The 15,790-nt window shown below is 41.0% G+C and overlaps 1 long non-coding RNA gene across 5 annotated transcripts in view; it reads right to left on the bottom strand.

The window, feature by feature from the left end:
* Positions 1-9,216, bottom strand: part of LOC113664905 (uncharacterized) — a 15,948-nt gene extending 6,732 nt beyond the window's left edge. For 2 of the 5 annotated variants that reach the window (XR_016180721.1, XR_016180722.1), the window contains exons 1-2: positions 8,826-9,213; positions 6,314-6,487 (exon numbers count right to left, since the gene is read on the bottom strand). This is a non-coding gene — a long non-coding RNA (uncharacterized LOC113664905). Of the gene's footprint in view, positions 1-6,025; positions 6,488-6,907; positions 7,225-8,825 lie in introns of those variants that run through there. The other 3 variants (XR_016180723.1, XR_016180720.1, XR_003445671.2) reach the window with 3 other exon arrangements.
* Between the last annotated feature and the right edge of the window lie 6,574 nt (positions 9,217-15,790).

The raw sequence follows: 15,790 nt of genomic DNA, 5'->3' as shown, positions 1-15,790 counted from the left end.
TCACAGGTTGATTAAATATCGTTGTGTTTCTACCGAACGTCTCAGTGGTTATTTAACCGTAAACACCACATCTGGCGACGAGGATTATTCATAGAACACACACACAACAAAACCAAAAGGATTTAACGGGATTTCCGAAGTGATTTCCACAGAAAAATCCAAAGCGATCTCCGAAGCATTTTCCCGCGTAAACATCATGGCCATTTCTCTACCAAACTTCCCACCGTTTGAAGTTCACCTCGATGGAAATGCAGGCCCAAGATGGAAGAAATGGTTAGGAAGATTCGAGAGACTAACTATTGGAATGGGAATCTCCGATGATACGCAGAAGAGAGCCCTTTTGCTGCATTACGGCGGTCCAGAAGTCGACGAGATCTTCGACACGCTTCAAGACGTCGGTGGAGACAAAGATTACAAAAAGGCCGTCGAGAAACTAACTGCTCACTTCTCTCCGCAAGTCAACGTAACGTACGAAGTGTACAATTTCCGGCAAGCCAAGCAAAAAGACGGAGAAAACCTTGACTGCTTTCACACACGCTTGAGAAGCCTAGCGAAGACCTGCGATTTCACAAATCCAGACAAAGAAATCAAAGAACAGATTATCTTGAACTGTAAATCGAATTCCCTACGGCGCAAAGCTCTGCGAGAAGACCTCGACTTAGCCGACCTCATGAAAGCTGGTAGAGCCTTAGAATTAAGCGAAATACAAGCAAAGGAGTTAGAAAATCACGAACAAACCGTAAACGCGGTAAAGTTTAAGAAGAGAGGAATCTCGACACATCTCAAAGGGAAACAGCGCCATCAACAACCTCGCCAGGAGTCACGCACTCGCTACGAGTCACGCAATCGCAGCAACTCCCGAAAAGAGAATATTAAATGTAGGAACTGTGGCGGACCATACCCTCACAAAGACTCCTGCCCCGCGAGGAACAAGAAGTGCACCTCCTGTGGCAAACTAAACCATTTTGCTCGTGTTTGTAGAACAAATCCACCTGAGTCAGCAAAACACGTCACACATGAAGACACGGCTGAAAATGACGAATACGTATACACCATAGGCGGTGACAAGCAACCAACTTGCCACGTCAGGATCGATGGAAAGCAAATCGAAATGATGGTCGACTCCGGTGCATCGGTCGATCTCATAGACGAACGCACCTTCAGGGAGTTATACCAACGGAAGGTACCAGAAGCCTCCAAGCGCAGAATTTTCTCCTACGAATCATCCACACCCCTACCTGTTCTGGGAACCATCGAAGCCGAAATATTCGCCAACGCCAGCAGCACATGGACAACCTTGCACGTCATCAAAGGTGCTTCAGGAAACCTCCTGGGTTTTAACACTGCTACGAAACTTGGTGTGCTCAAGATCATCAATCAAGTCAAACCTGACGAGACCAGTCCCCAGTCCCCCATTAACGGAGATTTGGAAAGCCTGTTCGGTGGAATCGGCAAAGTGCGAGGGAAAGTCATCAAGCTTCACATAGACACTAACGTTGCACCCAAACAACAACCACACCGTCGGATACCCTTCCATGTCAGAAAGGATGTCGAAATGGAGTTAAAGCGATTAGAAGAGCTAGACATCATCGAGACTGTAACGGGCCCAACACCCTGGGTGAGCCCTATTGTCATAGTCCCCAAGAGCTCTGGTGAAGTGAGAATATGTGTGGACATGCGAGAGGCCAACAAGGCTGTTAAACGAGAAAAACACCTGATGCCGATCATAGACGATCTGGTTGCTGACCTCAACGGAGCGACAGTCTTCAGCAAGTTAGACCTTTCGTCTGGATACCACCAACTGGAGCTGGCCCCAGAGAGCCGCTACATTACCACATTCAGCACACACGTCGGACTCCGAAGATACAAGCGCCTCATGTTTGGAATTAACGCAGCATCCGAGATCTTTCAGAACGCAATCGAAGAAATACTCACAGGCCTCCCTGGATGCAAGAATATGTCCGACGACATTATCGTTTATGGAAAAACTCAGAAGAAACACGATGAGAACCTCCGTGGTGTACTGGAACGGCTGAAACAACATGGCGTACGCCTGAACAAGGAGAAATGTTCCTTTTCAAGGAGTGAGATTAAGTTCTACGGACAGATTTTCAGCAAGAATGGAGTCAAGGCAGACCCAGCCAAGATCAAAGCGATCACTGACATGAGCAAGCCAGAAAGCATCGGCGAGGTGAAGTCTCTGCTGGGAATGGCTCAATATGTGTCTCGTTACATTCCAAACTACGCTACGATAACTGCTCCTCTACGACTGTTAACCAAGAAGGACAAGTCATGGCAGTGGGCCGACGAACAGCAACGAGCATTCGACAAGCTGAAAGACAGCCTGATCAAGAATCACGTGATGTCGTACTTCAATCCAAGACTCAAGAGTGAAGTGATAGTCGACGCGAGCCCTGTCGGACTTGGAGGATTGTTGGTGCAGGATGGTAAAGTTATCAGTTACGCTAGCCGAGCACTCAGTGACGTCGAGAGCAGATACTCTCAAACGGAGAGGGAGATGCTAGGAGTAGTCTGGGCAGTCGAACATTTTCATCTTTATTTGTATGGATCAGAGTTCACCATTGCCACAGACCACAAACCACTCCTAGGTATCTTTAACAGTCACAAGCCAACGTCAGCGCGCATCGACAGATGGAAGCTGAGGCTCATGCCTTACAACTGCCAACTCACCTATCGACCTGGCAAGGACGCGGAGAATCCAGCCGATTTTATGAGCCGCCATCCAAGTAACATAGAAAGCAAGGAGCGCAGCATTGCAGAAGACTACGTGAACTATGTATGCAACCAGGCAGTGCCAAAAGCAATGACGCTGCAAGAAATCAAGTTAGAGTCGGAGAAGGACGTTTCGCTCCAAGCACTTATCAAGGCCATCGAGACTGACAATTGGACACATCCCGAAGTACAGGAGTACAGAAATGTGAAGGACGAACTGTCGGCCTACCAAGGAATTGTACTGAGAGGAAACAGGATTGTAGTCCCAAAAGTACTGAGAGGCAGAGCTGTAGACCTAGCACACGTTGGACACCAAGGAATGGTAAAAACAAAACGCCTCATCAGAGAGAAAGTGTGGTTTCCTGGTGTAGACAAGATGGTTAAGGAAAAAGTCGACAGCTGTTTACCATGCCAAGCAACAACTACTAGTAAGGCAGAACGACTCGAACCTCTAAAGATGACACCGCTACCAAACGCCCCCTGGAAAGAACTTGCGATGGACTTTCTTGGACCACTCCCTTCAGGAGAGTACCTCATGGTCGTCATAGACGAGTACAGCCGTTTCCCAGAAGTTGAAATCGTCACATCCACTTCTGCTAGATCCACCATCCCGAAGCTTGACTCAATCTTCGCTCGACAAGGAATTCCTGATGTCTTAAAGAGTGACAACGGACCCCCCTTCAATGGCGCGGAGTTCAAGAACTTTGCTGAGCATCTGGGTTTTCACCACCGCAAAATCACGCCTCTCTGGCCAAGAGCTAATGGCGAAGCGGAACGTTTCATGAAGACATTAGAGAAGTGCGTGAGAGCCGCTACCGTTGAGCACAAGAGCTGGAAACAAGAACTCTACAAGTTTCTACGACAGTATCGGGCGACACCTCATTCGACCACTGACATTTCGCCGTGCGAAGCACTTAATCACAGGAAGCTCAAGACTACGCTACCAGAAGTGACACCACCAGTTCTTGAGAAACAGAAGAACATGACAGATAGGGATGCAGAACAGAAGTTGAAGATGAAAGCATATGCAGACCATAAGTTAGGAGTGAGAGAGAGCAAGATCAAGCTAGGAGACACAGTCCTTATTAAGCAACCAAAGCGCAACAAGCTAAGCTCCCCGTTCAGTCCAGTACCTCTCGTGGTTGAAGAAAAGAAAGGATCTATGGTTACAGCAAGCAATGGGAATAAAACTATCACGCGGAACTCATCCATGTTCAAAGTTGTCCCGAACCACATAAGGCATGCTGAAAAGATAACACAAGGGCAGGCAGACGAAGATTTAACAGCAGAGCCTTGGTCACCAGAAGTTTCAGAACAAGACAAGTCATCAAGTTCTCCAAGCCCAATTACACCCTTGCGGCGATCTCAGAGGCAAACAAGGCTCCCTGCAAAACTGAAAGACTTTGTCCTACTTGTGCAATAGAACCAGACACTCGGAGCTTGCAGTTGAACTTTGTGACAAGCTAAACACGTTCCAGTTTATCGTTCTTAATCATTAGAGTTCAGTTGCTTAAGTCGATTTTTTCTAGACATACATGTATTCAAGTTTATAATCAAGAAGGGGAGAGATGTAGTGTTTCTGACAGCTGCCAATCATAATGTTCGGAATGCACACGCGGTCCTTATGAAGAGAAGCTATTCTGTAGTCGGGTTTGGTCTCACAGGTTGATTAAATATCGTTGTGTTTCTACCGAACGTCTCAGTGGTTATTTAACCGTAAACACCACATTTTTCACTCTAAATCGAAAGTATTCCATAATTCTTTTGTTCACTGTGCTAGCCTTTTTTGGAAATGTCTACCAAACCAGTTGAACAGCTATTCATCTTTCAAAGCAAACCTTACAAAGTGCTTAAAGACTGTTGACCAAATTTCATTTGGTACCAATTCAACAGTGACCAACATCACAAATACCTTTGTACATTTTTTATGTTAGTTTAAAGTAATAATGTTTGACATTTTTTCCTTTCATTTTTCATTATTATTATTATTGTAATACTATCTTAAAATTTTAATATTTACTGGATACATATTTTTGTATTTTTAAACTGCTATATAGCAGGCTTTAATTTTCTTTTTTAATCAGTATGAATTTTAGCCATGTTTAAGTATCATATAGTAAGATATGGTTGTAAATTTGTAAATTTCTATTAATAGTGTATGATTTTGTATGATCGTAAAGCGCCTTGAGCAGAGGATACAAGTACTACAGTATATAAATAAAGTTATTATTATTATTATTATTATTATTATTATTATTACTATTATCAGCCAACACACTACCTAATAAGAAAAGGAACTCTAAATTGCCACCATTTCAAAACATTATCTACCACCATTTCGAAAACAAAACAATAGTACCTAGGTCTTCTTTTTTTTTTTCCAAGGGTCAGATACCAAGGGAGTGAATTAGCTTGTCAGCCAACTCACTGATCTCACTGACATGATTACTTTTTGTTAATTTCCAAGATTGGGAAGCAAAAAATCATAATTGATCATTGAATTTTGAATACATGGTGGCTCCTAAAGGAGCCATTTTTAATTGCAGTTTTACAGCAGTGGAAACTGTTTGACAGTTGACTGACTGTTGACTGACACATTGGCCTACAACTTAGTTGATGCATCAGTAGGATCAGATTCTTTACCTTTACCAGTCAAATTAAGAGCAAGTTTTTAAGTCTTGAGCCAGAGGCAAGTGGTTTAAGACTTTTTCAAGCATTATCCAAGAATTCTAAGTGGCTTTATCACCTTAAAAACCACTGGAAAATGTGTCCTAATGCTTTAATTTATGACAAAGCTATGCAAGAGTTTTGTCAGAGACAGAACAAGTCTTACTTTTTGAAGTCACTAATTCTCAATAAACCCATTCAAAAGCTCAGGAAACCAATCAAAGCACCCAAAAGAATAAGCTGCCAGCCTTCCACCTGCCAGAGCCACAACTGAATTAATGAATGGTTAATGGCTCCAACACTCAGAGCAGACATTATTATGAAAACTGAAGAGAAATAGCACTATGCGAAATTAAAGCATAAATTATAATTTGTCCATGGGGTGTACTAGAGCTTGTTTTTACTGGTTTTACTGCTGTTTTTTTTTTTACTCATGAAACATTAATTTTCCTTACACTAAAATTGTTTACACTGCCTCCACTTTAACCTAGCAGAAACTTTCAAATACAGCCTTAAATTGCAGACAGTAAATGCAATCAGCACAAAGTACAAATCATGAAGTTGGGTTGATAACATAATCTTTCATGGATTTCATCCCCCTAGTAAATAAAGAGTTTCAACAAAGTTCTCAATGAAATATTTAATTCATTGCTGCAAGTTTCTTGAACTAATTTTGTTAGTTACTCCTCATCTCTGCAGAACTCTATAGCCTGATAGAAAATAGACTATTAGTAAGAAACTTGTATGACAAATAAGCTGATGCATACTTCATGTATGTCCGCCTATGTTTCCATGAAGCATCGGTTTGCAACTATAATTTTTTATTACACTATCTAAGAGGTTTTGGCAAAGTCCTATCAAAGTAAGTCATAAGAAATTTATGTGCAAAAAGCAATTTGATGTTCAGACTCACCAAACACCTCCATATTGTTTATGCAAAATACCACATCATCACATCAGCATCACTGCCACTGAGAAAGTCTCTTACTGAGCACTGTCAACTGATGAAACATTGGTGCCTTTGCCATCTGACAGATTATGCAATCAGAATTTATGAAAACTGGAGACAAAGGAACAATCTGGATCACTGGATCAATGAAAAATAAAAAAATATAACTATTGATAACAGAAACAAACATTTAAACCGATTTTTCCAAAAAAAAAGTTATCAGATATTTTTTTAAAAACTTTCTATAAATGTGTCCTACCAATGTTGGTTTCAAAAAATACAATAAAAAAGATAGATCACCCTGCTTGATCAAGAGATCTGATTGGCCAATCTTACCCCATTTATGCCTGTACATTGTGTGGTCACTGGGAGTATGGGTTTTTAAAGTAACACTTGAATAAAACTTGATAGACAGAAAGTCTCAAGCATAAGGAACAATTTGATGTATTATTTGTGGAAAAATCCCCCATTTCAAACAATATCAACTCAAAACATTCCTTAAGTTGTTGCTTTCAAGGTTATAATTTTCATCATCAAGATAAAGCTTTACACACCATGTCCTCAGAAATGCGCACACACTTAATTGCGTTATTATATGATTTTTATGCCCAGTACAGGATGTGCATTGCAATACTAAGAAATCACTTTAACTCAACTTACATAGTGTAGCAGGATAGGAGGTGCCTCATGATGAAAGTTACAGTAGCCTTAAAATGCATCTAGGTGTTCAAGAATACTTTTTTCACTGATCATCGCTCCACCTTCAAACTGCTGTTTTAGGTTTTCAAAGTTTACTTTTCCCACTTTAATCAGTAACGACTATGGCCTTGCACCCCTGTTTCTGATATTAAGGGATCAATTCCTTCTTCCATTGTCTGCCGAAGGGGAAAACAAATCATCAAGGCATTTTTCTTAAGAGGTCAAGTCTTGCTCATTTACATGGAGGGAATGGTTAAACAAGCATTGATAAAAGCAAGTGCCCACTGTTCTCCATGATGGGAAAACTGCGATGTCTATACCAAATGCAGTAGAGCTGAATAATGAAATGCTATGTCACAGCTAAGCTGTCAATAACGTGGGCTCAAGCACTCAAGGCATTTTGTGGTTGTTGAGGGCATTTTCCCATTTCCAATATTTTTAAGGAGAAAATCAATTTTTGAAAATATTTAGGGGGTGTAAAAAGTTTTTGGAGATTAATCTGTAAAAGAAAATTGGCAAGGAAACAAGACCTGGAAATAGAAAATTGAATGTGCAAATGACTCAAAATCAGGTGTGGACAAAATGTGGGGTAGGGCCATGGTGTAGGCCATGGCTTACCCTGTGGCCTAGCGGTGGTCAGACTTTTAAAAACATAAAAATAAAATCAGTAAGAGTCAAATAATTAATTAATTAACTAACTTTAGGATGTTTATAATGAGATATAAAAGAAAACAAAAAATATTACACAGATTGTTAAATTTATCTATTACTTTGTGTTACATCTTTTTGACACAATGTCATGCAATATGGTATCCCAAATGAACTTCCTATTGTACAGGGAACAGCTTAATACACCACTTGTATTGTTATGCTACCACACTTCAGTAGGAAAAGCAAGTAAAGTTTGTGAAATGTTTATGACGGCAATGCCTGTGTGTCCCACAGTGCTTGTTGCAAATATAATACTCTACAGCACTAAAGAGGCGATTAAAAAATTGGCCTGGCATGTACTGTTTCTGTTTTCATACCTGGATATGTTGTCCAATATAATGCTGTTCATTACATTTTTACACTAGCACTCCACTATATGTTACCAGCTGGCAGCCTGTGTGGATTGTGATGCCACCATTTTGGATATCCTCAGTGACCACGCAATATTGGCCCCTTTCTCTCCCCTCCCCCTTAACCTACTGTTATGGTTGGGTGTTTGTGTGGGGAGGACAGAGTTAGGATGTTTCAAGGCTGGGTGCTGTAATATTTGCATTGTTTCGTTCCCTCGGATGTTGAAAATTGTGTTAGTAACTTTTAAGTATACTCTTTTTAGAGGCATAGAATTGTACGCCAGTGTACTTGTTCAACTCTTACTGATTTTATTTTTATGTTTTTAAAAATCTGACCACTGGCAGGCCATAGGGTAGGCCATAGGGTAGGCCATGGCCTACCCCACGTTTTGTCCACACCCCTCAAAATCCGTTTTCCGCGCCAAAGCGTGGTGCATGCGCAGACATTATTCAGCTCTGTCACCAAACGCTAATTGACCTTGGTGGGCACCGATAAACTACGATAGGAAAAGCTGGGTATATCTCATCATTCTTAACCTTAAGATATTCCCGTGCTCCGGAACGTTCCAGTACTTCTCAACTTTTTTTCCTGATCGAGATACCTTTCAATTTGCGATCGACCTCGTGAAAACTGAACACAAATCGACCTGAAGGTAAGGTTGCGCCAGAAATGAGCGCAGAGAAGAGTGTAAAACCGACAAAAAACGGGTACAAACCTGAAAGATCTTGGAAACCTTTTCCTTTGACCGCATACTTTAGCAGTTCACTTGAAACTAAGGTTGGAGCGCGGGACTTGTTGAAATCATTCCCGTTTGGATGTACTACGATTTTGGCAGAGGAAAGAGCATCAACCACTTCATAATTTTGGGCGAAAGCATCTCTCATTGTCTAACTGTTACTTAAAAAAAAACCAAAGAGGCTAACTCCTCGGCCATAACAGTCAAGCTCGTACATGGACGTCTCCATCTCCAAGTGATAATCACATTACTACGCACTGTCAAATCGATATTAAACGTCAGCCTGGTATGTCATGTAAGACTATACATGATGTCCTTGGCCGCACCCTGCTGTGCTCCATTAGTTTACAAATAAGGGACCGATCATTATTTATCGCCTGGGGGGGGTCGGAGTATTTAGGGGGGGATCACATGGTTTTTTGAAGACCTTTAGGGGGGATCAGCCGTAATTGACAAGCATAATGGGGGGGATCAGACCAAAAAAAATGCTGGTCCGGGCGTGGGAGTTTCCAACTACGAAGTTAGATTTCGAGACGCCGAGTTAGCAAGGGTTCACAATTCCGATTATAGAGTGCGATGTCATCGTTCGAGGGGCGACAGCGGGCAAGGTGAAGCCGAAAGGACAAACTCGGCAATTTCTGATGCTCTTGTGGATGGCGCAACTCTAGAGTGGGAAAAATATAGGAGATTTGAGGATCTTTCAGAAGAGGAAATCAAACAACTGTCTCTCCAGTCATACGAAGAGTACGAAAAGAAACGGATGGAGAAAAATGCCTGGTATGTCTGTAGTCAGGTAGCCGAGAGAATTGATGATGCCCCTGTCCTTAAAGATTACATCAAGAGCAAAGTAAGCGAGTCCCCTGATGAATTATTCTTTTTCAATTCTGTTTACCTCGACAACTATCGGGGTGCATCAGAACGAAACAAAGAGCAAGCGCCCGGTGCAGCATACTTCCGAAAGATCGAATCGTTTATGGAAGACCACTATATTCGTGGAGAACTTTTTATGGAATTCTGTCGTGATGCCTGTAAAGAGTCAAGAGAAGAAAGTTCCAATCTCTGTTCCTGGTGTTCTAACAATAGATGGGTCAGTCCAGAAACGGAAAGAATTCCGCAACCTGTACCAGATTCAAACAATCCTGGACATTTCATGGATATCTATCAGACGGAATCGACGGGCAGGACACCAGATGATTACCTTCCAAGAAAATGTATTAAAGATCTGTACGAGGAACATTCTGACAGTATCAGAAACGATCAGGATACCATGAAGAGCTTCTGCTCAAAATATAATGTGGAAGAGAAGCACGTCATTGCATATGTTAATCATTTGAAGGATATTGAGATCCGAAAGGACATCAGAACAAGAGCAGCTCAGGAGCGAAGAAGGCAAGAGGCCGAACTAACGTACAAGGACTTTCAATGGGATAACCTCATCGAGGGTGGCAAAGTTGAAAAGTTGCGGGTAAGAGAACTAGACCTGTATCTCAACAAGCATGGTTTGACGACTGTGGGTCGGAAACTTGACAAAGTGAAGGCCATTCGATGTCACTATTACCGACAGAATAAAGAGACTGTGATAACAGAAGAACTGTCGAGTGATGAAGATGACGTGGAATCCGAGGATGAAGAATCCGAAAGTGGAGAGGCAGAGAGCGACGATGACTATGTTTTCGTGGATTTGGATGAACAGCCTGAGATTGGCACTTCCTCGACAATTCAGTTCGTATCTGACCAGCAAATATTTACCGTTGTGGTTCAAGGTCCATGAGACGTAAGTACCACTATTAAAATATCACTTGCATATTCAAAAAGTTATTTGGCGGTGGCTGGGAGAAAAGGGGGGGGGATCATGAAACTTTCCACTACCGATAAGGGGGGATCCCTAAAAAACTAGATACTCTACGGGGGGATCAGGTAAATGCTCCGATGTGACAACAAAAATACTCCGACCCCCCCCCCCCAGGCGATAAATAATGACCGGTCCCTAAGTTTTCGTTGTACAGATATATGCACGTGCACTTATTTGCGATTCTTGACATGAATTCCTCACGCCTTCCAAATGAGAATTATTTTTGGTAATTTGACCAAGTATATAAAGAGGTCAGGAGCAAAGGTGTTCATTCCAGGTCAGGTTCATCTTGGCGCCAACGTGAAGTTTAGGCGGGAAGTAGGCACGAAAAGGCTCGGATTCAAAGGCAACGAAAGAAGAAGATCACTTAAGAATTTGTTCATGCTCAGTGTGCGTATATCGAGTTATGGATGCACGCAGGAATTTTGGAGAGCACGAAAAATGCGTGAGAGTAGCTCGAGGCGCAACTCTAGCATTTTGAGTACTCCCCTAAATTCGCAAGTACATCCATAATTCGATATACGCACAGCTAAAAGCATGAACAAATTCTTTTATAACAGAGCGACAACAATAATAAATAATAATAAATGACAATTTATATAGCGCCCTGTCCAAAAACTCTAAGGTGCTTCACAATCAAAGTAAAAAAAATATAAAAAATAATCAAACGTAATCATTCATAAAAATATCGCTTAAAAAGATAAGTTTTAAGATTACGCTTAAAAGCGTTAAGATCTACACTACATTTTATGGTTTCAGTAATGTCATTCCACAGCTTAGGTGCAGCGACAGAAAAGGCGCGATCGCCAACTTAGAGCGAGGAATCATTAACAAGTTCCTACTCGATTATCGTAAAGACCTAGTAGGCTTATAAGTTTCTAACGAGTCATTGATATAACTAGGGCATAAATTATTTAAAGCTTTAAAAGTAAAAAATAAGATTTTAAAAATAATCCTCAGCTCCACGGGGAGCCAGTGCAGTTCCCTCAGTAAAGGAGTAACGTGATCATGCTTGCGACCACATAAGATCAGCCGTGCCGCACAATTTTGGGCTAACTGCCGTCTGTGAACTAAATGTTTCGGAAGACCATATAACAGAGAATTACAGTTGTCTAATCTGCATGTAACGAAGGCGTGTACTAGCGCATTAGTACTACTAACTGACAAAACTTTCTAATCCGAGAAATATTCCGGATGTGAAGAAATGCAGATTTACAAATAGCAGAAACTTGAAGTTCCACATTTAATTTATTTTCAAAGATTACACCTATGTTCCTGGCAGAGTGCGAAGGGTATATAACAGATCTATCAATCGCTGTAAAAGAAGGTAGCTTAGAAGTAGACAAATTGCCCGATCCGATGACCAAAAGCTCAGTCTTATCACCGTTTAATTTAAGCTTGTTCAATGACATCCAAGTTTCAATATCTTGTAGGCAGGTTTCGATTCTCGTAGTAATAACTGATGAAACCGAGTCAAGCGAAAAATAAATCTGACAGTCATCTGCATAGAAATGGAAGTTCATATCATATCAAGTTCATATCACTAGGATCTGCGCGAAGAAGCTTTCTATTGTGCCGGAAAGAGTGCAAAATTCTCACAACGCACAAAAAAAGGAAACAAACGTCCCTAATGGCTGGTCAAAAACATGTCACATTTTATACTTTGGTTTGAGCGAGAACATTTGATCCAGTTAACCGATAACTGTGAATGAAAAGCTCAAAATTTACGGGGAAAATGGAGGAAATCAAAGCTAAATGAACTCAAGTGTCACTAAAAAATGTTTTAGAAGTCAAAGACCCGAAGTTATCAAGGGTTTTGATTGTTCAAAATAATGTTTACGCTGCCGTGCACGGTGCAATTGGAGAAGACAGACTGCAGGAAACTTGCAAAAAATTGCTCACGTCGTCTTATTTAGGGCCTTTTTACATGGAGGTGGGGGACCCCAGGTAGGTGAGGTAACCCACCTAGCCGTGGTCGAAAAATAAAACGCGTTTACATGCAACCTTACAACCCCCAGGTGCTGAGGTAAGGTTTCTTGAGGTTGTTGTTGCGCTTGCATTTAAGGAGTTTGTGCAGAGGCGTCGCAAGCTCACATCTCGAGAAAGACGAAAGATTAATTCTCGAACACATATGTATTTATTCATGAAAGCGTCACGCGTTGTGTTAAGCGGTGTTTGGTTTCGCAAGGAACTATTGACTTAACACGTTATACGGAATAGTTTGGGAAACCAAATATGGTCGATTTACAACGCTAAATATTCTGAAATGTGAACATTTTACACTCCTTGTGTGTCCGTTGCGGTTTCTGGTGATTTCTGCCAAGAGACGGCTAGGAAATATACAAAGATTTAAAACATACATTTTTCGTTTTTGAGCTTTTTGCCATGAATGCGACCCCGGCTAAGCGGGTTACCCCAACTTGAACGTTTACATGGCAAATTGTCACCCCGGCTGACAAGGTTACCCTACCTGGCAGACCGGGCAACCCGCCCAGGCGGGTCACCCCACCTATCATGTAAACGTGATAAAAATAAAATAAGAAATTATATGGACAGGCGGGTTACCTCACCTACCTGGGGTCCCCCACTTCCATGTAAACAGGCCTTACGCACGGGCGTGCGTAAATAAAGATTTTGTTCATAGCGGCTCGATAGGACTTCTATAGGACAAGCACGCGCGCTATGTTATAAAATTGCTTTACACTCGATTCCTTCGAAAGAGGAGAGCGCGCTGAGATTCGTAAAAACTTTGAAAACCTCCTTGAGTTTGATATCCAAACGACAAAACGGATCAAATTAGCAGACAGAAGTGACGTTGGGTGGCTGGTTGTCCAGGTAGGATAAAACCTGTAGATATAGGAAGCTGGTAAGCTCCACCAAGAACCAAGAAACCCCAGGTTGATGGTACGATTTTGGCTGATGTTGGTGGCAGTAGCAATAATCGCCAGCTTTTTCGAGGTTATGCGTTCCTTAGTCCTTTCTTTGAAGTTCCCAGAGCTTTTTCAACCTGAAACAAGCTACCCAACTTGTATTTACTGTAGTTCTTTTATTTGTCTGTTTATCTAGTTTTCTGTCCAAATTAGAAGGAAAATATTTTCATTGGGACGAACGCGGTGAGGGATAGAGAACGTTTAGTTTCCTTTCTTTGGGAGCAAAGTTATGCATGTGCATTTTCTTCGCGTTTCTTGACAAGAATTTCTCACACCTTCCAATCACCCACTATTGTTCGTAATTTGTTTAGGTCTCTGAGAAGGTCATGTGCAGAAAGTGTTCATTACAGGTTTCCTGTAGCGCTTACGGTAACAGTAAATTTTAATTGTTCTTGTTTGCGTAAGGCTATCGAACATCTCGTCCTTCCGACTTGTGCTTCGATGTTGTGGCTTCAATAGTTCCTACCGATCCAAATAACAAATACAACCAAACTGTCAAAACATTTGACCAAGCTCGTACTTTCTTTTTATTTGTCTATCGATCAACAATTGATATAAATCGACCACCATTCTATCAGAAATGCTGCAAGTTGGTCGGCTACGCTGCTCGCTTTCTATTTAATATGAGATAGATTCCGTGTTATCGTGCTTCTGTTCAATATCGTAAGATAGCCAATGCAAGAAACTGATTCTGATTGGTACAGGTAATTTCATTGTTTCTCCATAAACTACGAATCCTACGTCGCTGGCGCAACATATGCATGCGAGCTACGTCACGAACATGTGCTAAACACAGAGAACAAAAACTTGGAAACTTAGACAGTTTAGGTTAATAGAATTCTTGCCTTTCGTCTAACCAGCTCAGAAAGTGCAAAGATGTTTTGTCGTCGGCTCTTGAGGTAGATTCCTTTGTGTGATCGTTGATGAGGAGTACTTGTGATAGAAATCTCGATGACATATTCTCTTGTTAAATAGATACTGACAATCAGATTACGAGGTTAACATGTGTAAAGTAATTGCGATTATTTAAACTTTACATTTATGCGAGAATATGATTAGATATTTTCTTCATCAACTGTTGTGAGCTCTTGGCCAAAAGCAAAGAACATCCTGGCAACTTTTCCTTTGACGAAATAAGATTTTTTCCACGTTTCCTTAAGTAAAGATCCCTTTACAGTTTATGACACGCGTATGTTTAAAATTGAACAAAATATAAAATAAAAATATTACAAATTTTAGGATTTTCCTTTCGACACTGATGTATCAACAAAACTCCTCAGACCTAAATATCAGTTTTTGTTATCTTCTATGAAATTGAAAAATTCGGCAAGTTCAGCTTATTTTCACAATTTTCAAGTCTTCGTTTACAGGACGGTTTGATCCTTTTTTTCGTGCGTGTGACGAAAAACCATAGCTTTTGCAGAATTTGCGATTTTTTTGTGTCCGACAAAAAATCGTAAAATTTGAAATTTGTGCAACTGCCGTATGACCTTGAATACAAATAATCACTTTCAACCCTATCACCTTTTCACACACAAAAAAATAAAAAATAAAAGAGTCAAACATATTTGAGACATCATGTTTTCTTTTTCCTTTAATTTGCGTTCTCTGTAAGAGGCCTTTGAGTGTTATTAGAGAAAATTGTCTCAGTACTTACCCGACGAGATCACGCTTTCTATCGGCGAGGAACACCTGCTATACTAGAACAATAGTCTTGACAAGAAACTTCCTAAATCCCGTTAAAAACAACAAAAGGATACAATCATTTTGTGGGTTCGACCTCTGTGACCGAAGAACTTGTATGAAGTATTTTGGCCTGCTATTTAACCCAAAAATGAAAACAGTTGAAAATGGTGGAGGGCCGCCATAGTTGCTCTGAAAGAGGAGACAACTTTTCCTAATTGTACCGCGTTTTCTTATTCCAGTATTTATCCCGATTTACCCATTAGTAAACAGGATCGAGTTAAAGGAGATCCTTTGCATTCTGAGTGGGTACTTAGTAGACAGTCTCTTCCTTTTGTTGGGTTAGTGGCCAGTTGTCTAAAGATTGTACTTTAAGCTACCTAATTTCTAGAAATTGAAAGAGCATGTTAAAGTTACTGGCAAATCTACGACTAAACGAATGAGCATAATAGGTGTTTTTACAAAAAGACGCGAGTTTT

Source organism: Pocillopora damicornis, chromosome 10, assembly GCF_964200805.1.
Source record: "Pocillopora damicornis chromosome 10, jaPocDami1.2, whole genome shotgun sequence".
Classification (NCBI taxonomy): Eukaryota; Metazoa; Cnidaria; class Anthozoa; order Scleractinia; family Pocilloporidae; genus Pocillopora; species Pocillopora damicornis.
This window is presented reverse-complemented; position numbering and strand designations above follow the sequence as displayed.